This window comes from Jaculus jaculus, chromosome 10, assembly GCF_020740685.1.
Source record: "Jaculus jaculus isolate mJacJac1 chromosome 10, mJacJac1.mat.Y.cur, whole genome shotgun sequence".
NCBI lineage: Eukaryota > Metazoa > Chordata > Mammalia > Rodentia > Dipodidae > Jaculus > Jaculus jaculus.
This window is the reverse complement of record NC_059111.1, coordinates 70,002,325-70,009,253: the sequence shown is the minus strand read 5'-3', so window position 1 is coordinate 70,009,253 and position 6,929 is coordinate 70,002,325.

The following is a 6,929-nucleotide window of genomic DNA, read 5'->3' as shown; positions in this document are numbered from 1 at the left end:
AGACTTTATCCTATGAGGAATTTCATGATATCAAATCACCATTTAAAATAACAGACTTCAGTCCTTTAGTCTCAATATTCATAGTTGGCAAGCTAAAGAGAAACTCCAAGTTAATATGTTTCATTGTTAATGATCCAGTTATTTTTTCTTTACTTAAGTCATATTGCTTTCTGTTACTAATAATCAATTTTAGCTGTTAATGCCTCAATAATTTTAAGCAAATTGTTATGATCATTTTAAGATGACAGTGAAAACACTGCATTGAGTCTATGAAGAGAATGAATCTTTATAAAAAAGACAGAGAGATCCCAAATCAATAACCTAACCATCCACCTAAAGGCACTGAAAAAGCAAGAAAAATCCAACCCAAAGAGATCCAGAAGGAAAGAAATAATTAAAATCAGAGCAGAAATTAATAAATTGGAAACTAAGAAAACAATTAAGACAATTGACAAAGCAAAGAGCTCATTCTTTGAAAAAAATATACAAGATTGACAAACCCCTGGACAGCTTGATCAAGCCAAAAAAAAAAAAAAAAAGATGCTTCAAATTAACAAAATTCAAAATGAAAAAGAAGAGATCACAACAGACATAAGTGAAAGTGGGAGAATCATCAGGACTTATTTCAAAAACCTACACTCTACAAAACTGGATAATGTGGGGGAGATGGATAAGTTCCTGGACACATACCATCTATCAAAGCTAAACTCAAAGAAGATTAATCTCCTAAACAAACCTATCGCACTCACTGAGATTGAAAAAGTAATAATAATAATAAAAGAAAAACTCCCCAAAAAGAAGAGTCCAGGGCCAGATGGCTTCTCAGCTGAATTCTATCAAACCCTCATGGAAGTACTCAAACCAATCTTCCTCAAACTGTGCCACACAATTGGAGAACAGGGTCAGCTATCCAACTCCTTTTATGAAGCGAGTATCACCCTAATTCCAGAACCAGGCAGAGATGCCACAAGAAAAGAAAACTACTGGCCAATTTCGCTGATGAATTTAGATGCAAAGATCCTGAACAAAATCCTTGCAAACCAAATCCAACAACACATCAAAAGCATTATCCATCTTGAGCAAGGGGATTCATCCCAGGAACACAGGGGTGGTTCAACATATGGAAATCTGTCAATGTAATACACAACATAAACAAGGTTAAACACACACACAAAAAAAACACATGATCATTTCACTAGATGCCCAAAAGACAAGATGCAACATCACTTCATGATTAAAACATTGGAGAGAATCGGCATGGCCAGTTCACATCTTAACATAATAAAGGCAATATACAAAGCTCCGAAGGCCCAAATAATACTTAATGGAGGGAGACTGGAGAAATTCCCATTAAGATCAGGAACAAGACAGGGTTTTCCACTCTTACCTCTGCTCTTCAATATAGTACTGGAAGTGCCAGCTCAAGCAATAAGACAGGAGAAGGAAATAAAAGGGATACAATTTGGAAAGGAGGAAGTTAAGTTAGCTCTATTCACTGATGCCATGATTGTATATGTAAGAGACCCAAGAGACTCCATCCTAAAACTCATGAAGGTGACTAACTCCTATAGCAAAGTAGCAGGATACAAAATCAATGCACAAAAATTAGTAGCCTTTGTATATGTAAATGTCAAAGATACAGAGAAGGAAATAAGGGACATGGTCCCAGTTTCAATAGCAACAACAACCACAAAATACCTTGGAATAACGTTAACCGAGGAAGTGAAAGAGCAATACAATGAAAACATAAAAATACTCAAAAAAGAAACTGAGGAGGATTTGAGAAAATGGAAAGACCTCCCATGCTCTTGGATAGGCAGAATTAAGATTGTGAAGATGGCAATCCTGCCATGGGAAATATACAAATTTAATGAAATTCCAATTAAAATCCCAACAGTGTTCTTCACAGGGATAGAAAAAATGATCTCAAATTTCATATGGAAAGGCAGAAGGCCTCGCATATCCAAACATATCCTCAGCAAAAGAAATACTTTTGGAGGCATCACCATACCTGATCTAAAGCTATATTACAAAGCCATAGTAATAAAAAAAAAAAAAAAAAAAAAAACCAGCATGGTACTGGCATAAAAACAGGAGTATAGAGAATGAAATCTTGGAACCTATGTCATCAGTTGCTCATAAGGATACTTTTTTTCTATTCAATCAGTATAGAGTTCAGATTCATTATTTTAACATGCTAAATAACTAAGTGGGAGTCAGAAGGCATGCCAGAAACTAGTTCTTTTATGAATGGGACAACAATCAATGTATTAGCAATTTATTAGTTGTGCCTAGATTTGTATGTGACACAATAGTGTGACCTATACCTAATTTGGTAAGCATATCTGATTATATTTTTATACCTAAGTCTTTGCTTAGTTTGTTACTTTCTGTTAGATTATAATGTGATATTGAGTTAATTGCTTTTTCTTAGAAAATACATTATTCTAATTAAATGACTACAGTGCCTTACTGACATTAACTGCATGGTTTTGCTATCATCCAAATCATACTATTCTTTAAGTCCACATGTCTGTTTTGAACCTTCTTTTTTTTAACCTTTGGATATTTCTTATTTGCCCTTGGAATTGTGTTCATGTTTCTCATCCTATGTTCCAACTATGAAAATGAAAATATACAAATATTTTATTTATGTTCTTACATATTTATGAAAAATGTGAATATGGATGTGCTAGATAAATAGATATACACACATTTGTCTGCCTCTCCATAAACACATATATACAATATTAATATTGATAGTTTTTAATTTTAAACTACAAATTACTCATTATTGTCATAAAGTGTTATTTGTTTAAAATAATAGGGAAAAGTTAAATTTTTGTAACTTCTATTTTTCCACAAATAATTTATTGCTAATATTTTACTTGTAAGTTAGTTTCTTGTGAAATTTTCATACAACCTAGAAGCAATTACCTCAGCCTCAGAACATAAAAGTTATTAAAATTCACTTAATTTTCATGACCCAGCAATAGACATTTGGGGGCAAACTGCCAGCAGTTTCATTCAGTCAAAGAAAATAAATATTGTAGCACGCCTGTCACACAGATAAAAAAGTAGGGAATATTTTGAGTTTTACATGAACTGGATTTTATTCAAATATTCAAATAAGCAGTGTCTTCTTCCTATGGAAAATGATTCCCCCTCTAATTACAGCCTTAAATGTAAGCACTGTAATGCAGAATGTGACCATCTGCATTTCTGGGTCTTGTCTTTTTCAGCTTGAACTCGCAGGTGTCTTTTAAACAATGATGAATTAGAAGGAAATCTCTTTTTTTCCCCCGCTCATTTGTCTGTTAACTACCTTTGTGATAATAATGCATTTGCATTTTTAATTTCCTCAATTGTAAATGAGCACCTCTGAACCACTTTCTAATTATTTTACAATTTTCTTGTATTGTTCATTATTCATGCTTTCTATTTACTAAATAAAAATGACTTTTCCTCCAAAGGACATTTGCAATTCTTATTATGACAAACATAGATGATTTGGCTTCATATGAGAAATAAGAAATGGAAGAAAACATAGAGACAAAGCATCCAACAAGGAACAGGTAAACTGACATGACTACTCTCCCATATTCAGAACATGGTGGAGGGCAGGGCATACATGCTGGCAGAAGAGGAAATCATGATTACTAATTTTTAATACGTAATGTAAATTTTTCTGCTCAGTTCCCCTTATCTGAGAGAGTGATACCACAAAAGCATGCATAGACTCTATACCAGCAGCCAAAGCAAAGCATCCTTCAGCAGACTAGGGAGATGATTATGTTAAGGAACACGACACAGTAGAAGAGCTTCCCCACTACCCTGTGAGAAAGTAGCTCTTAATGGATTATTAAAAAAAAAAAAAAAATGCTTTGCCTTTCTTCCAACATCACATTTATTATTTTGTTTATTTATATTTGTGTACTGTTTTGGAAACAAGGTCTCAGTATGTATGCAGACCTTTAACTAACGATCCTCCTGTCTGTGTGTAGAATGCTGGGATTACAAGCATGCCTGGTACTTGTATTCTAGCTTTACCTATAGCAATATCATTAGTCATCTGAAATTGGCCATTTTGAAAGTATTTCTATCAGTGAATATATCAAATGCTAGTACTTGAGATTAACTGGTCTATTAGAATGTGCTTGCTTATGAGGCTTAGTAGAACCTCTTGCGCTTAGTAAAATAAATGTGCATGGCATTGCATGTTTAGGAGGGTAGGCACCAGGGATAGCTAAGATCTAAGTAAATTGTCCTAAGCATTCTCCCATACAAAAAAAATACTGTCTCTGTTTTAAAGATAAGTAATTGTTGCATGCACCTAGGCAGAGGTATTGACATAATCTACAAATCATGACATTTTATTTTTCCTGAGCTTGTCTTTTAGTCTTAAGAATGTGTTCTGAGAAGTAGCCATTTAATGTAGAGGGACATAATGTGTCTCTTCCAAGGCATGATATAAATATGGTTAGGAAGTCACACCTTAAGAAAAAGTAATGCAGGCCGGGCATGGTGGCTCATGCCTTTAATGCCAGCACTTGGGAGGCAGAGGTAGGAGGGTCATCGTGTGTTCGAGGCCACCCTGAGACCCCATAGTGAATTCCAGGTCAACCTGGGCTAGAGTGAGATACTACCTCAAAAAAAAAAAAAAAAAGAAAGAAAGAAAGAAAGAAAAAGTAATGCAGAATTTTGAATATAAAAATAATTCAAATGTACATATTTAAATAAAACAAGAAATTACATTATAGATACTTAAATTATTACCATATTCTAGTTACAGTTAGTAATGGGGCACAGTGTGACATTACTATACATTCAGGTAGTGTACTTTAATCAAAAGTTGACAAAAATTACTAAAATAAGGTACTTTCAAATACTGTCAATATTGAATGTAAGTGGTACACCTCTAAAATTTCCCATATTTTCATCTGCATTCTCTTTTCTGTCTTTTGGGCTAGAGTGAGACCCTACCTCGAAAAACAAACAAACAAAAATTCAGTACAATAAAATGCCATTAGTAAAAATTAATAAGGCCCATGCATGATCCAGGTACTCTGTTTTACTTTCTCTGTCTCTCTCTCTCTCTTTTTCCTTAATTGTGGTCTAATAGTAGTGACAAAATTTGGAAAACATTTTAATTTTACATAAAATAACTATATAATTTAAATTAATTCATAAACCAAATATCTGATATCTATTATACCATAGTGTGCCATGTAATACAATAGCTCTTATCTTAGCATGACTTATGAAATCAATATATTTTACATTGCTTTTTTCCTGAACATGATGATTTCTCTTTCATTATCAAATGTTCTCTAACACATATTTTAAGTTATAATAGTTATATATTTTTTAAATTAGATTGATTTTTCTTGTAATCTGTTAGATATCATTCAGTATTCTCTTGAGGTAACATTTCAGAGGTTCTTATATTATTTAAGAAACATTGTGGTGGTATCTTTATTTTTATGTTTTATTACATTATTTTCCTCTTTATAACAAATGTTAGTGAACTCAATCCTTATCTTATTCATGCAACATGATTACAGAGGTTCTGCTACAAGCTGTGAACTCTACTAGACTGCAGAAGAACAAGGCTGGAATTGAACAGGTCATTCCTGTAGTATCTGTAGTTATAGTAAAACAATTCATCATCAAATTTTTCTCTCCTGAATTTTTATATTTCTTGCTTTTTCTCATTTAGCATGCATTGAAAATTAGAATATTTTAGAGGGAATATAGAATTAAGAAGAAAATATTTAATTTGGTTAGAGTTTATTTTTTAATATAACTTCTAGAATAAACTCGTGGAACCTATACAGAAATTATGAATAGTAATAGTCTGTTATTAATTTTATTAAGAAAAGGGAAAACAAACACAACTGAATCAGAGGGAGAAGAGTTTCTGGCCAGAACAACGTGTCTGAACTGGACGAAGCTAGAGAATAGGGTGGATGCTCACTGTAAAGAGAGCTTTAGGTTTTTGGAAGAGAAGCATGGAACGCCTGTGCATCGTCATCAATTACAGGGAAAATCCTATGATCAGAATAACTTACCCACTGTAGTCATTCCCCATCTTCCCGAGCTCTAATGCTACTTGTAATAAAAAAAAAAACAAACAAACAAAGCCAGGCGTGGTGGCGCAAGCCTTTAATCCCAGCACTCGGGGGGCAGAGGTAGGAGGATTTCCATGAGTTCAAGGCCACCCTGAGATGACAGAGTTAATTCCAGGTCAGCCTGGATCAGAGTGAGACTCTACCTCAAAAAAAAAATAAATAAATAAAACAACCCCCCTCCCAAAAAAAAGAACATTTATATTCTTCTCTGGTCATTTCCTTGTGAAGTTCTTAGTTAACAATGGCCACAGTGAACACTGAGAACATGTGGCTCCTGTCTTCGAAATGCCCAGTGAGGATGGCTCAGGAGGGATGCGATGCCTCATAACTAGAATAAGAAGTGAGAAAAAAAAAAAAAAAAAACCCAAAGACTGTACTTGAGAACAACCTTTAAATGGTGAATGGGAGAAATGGTATCATAAGGAGGAGTGAGAGAAGTGAGTTGGGAGATGAATATGAATGTAGTAAAAGTATATATATGACAATGTGATAGCTGATCTCATTATTTTTCTCAATAAACATTAATTAACACAAATAAAAATATAATTACTAAAATTCAGTCTGTTACACAGTCTTGTTGGATGCATGTGTGTGTTAACAGTGCTGAGTATTGAACCCAAACCTTCACTACACTAAATAGCTTAATTCTTAAAAATTTACCAGACTGTACAAAGCTAAGTAAACACCTCTTGGAATGGTAGCCTAGATTCACATTTTCTCAAATGAAAAAAGGTTCCTAGCACACTAAGCTATAAAACATATTAAATATAAAAAAAATCTTAAATCAGCCTTGAGATA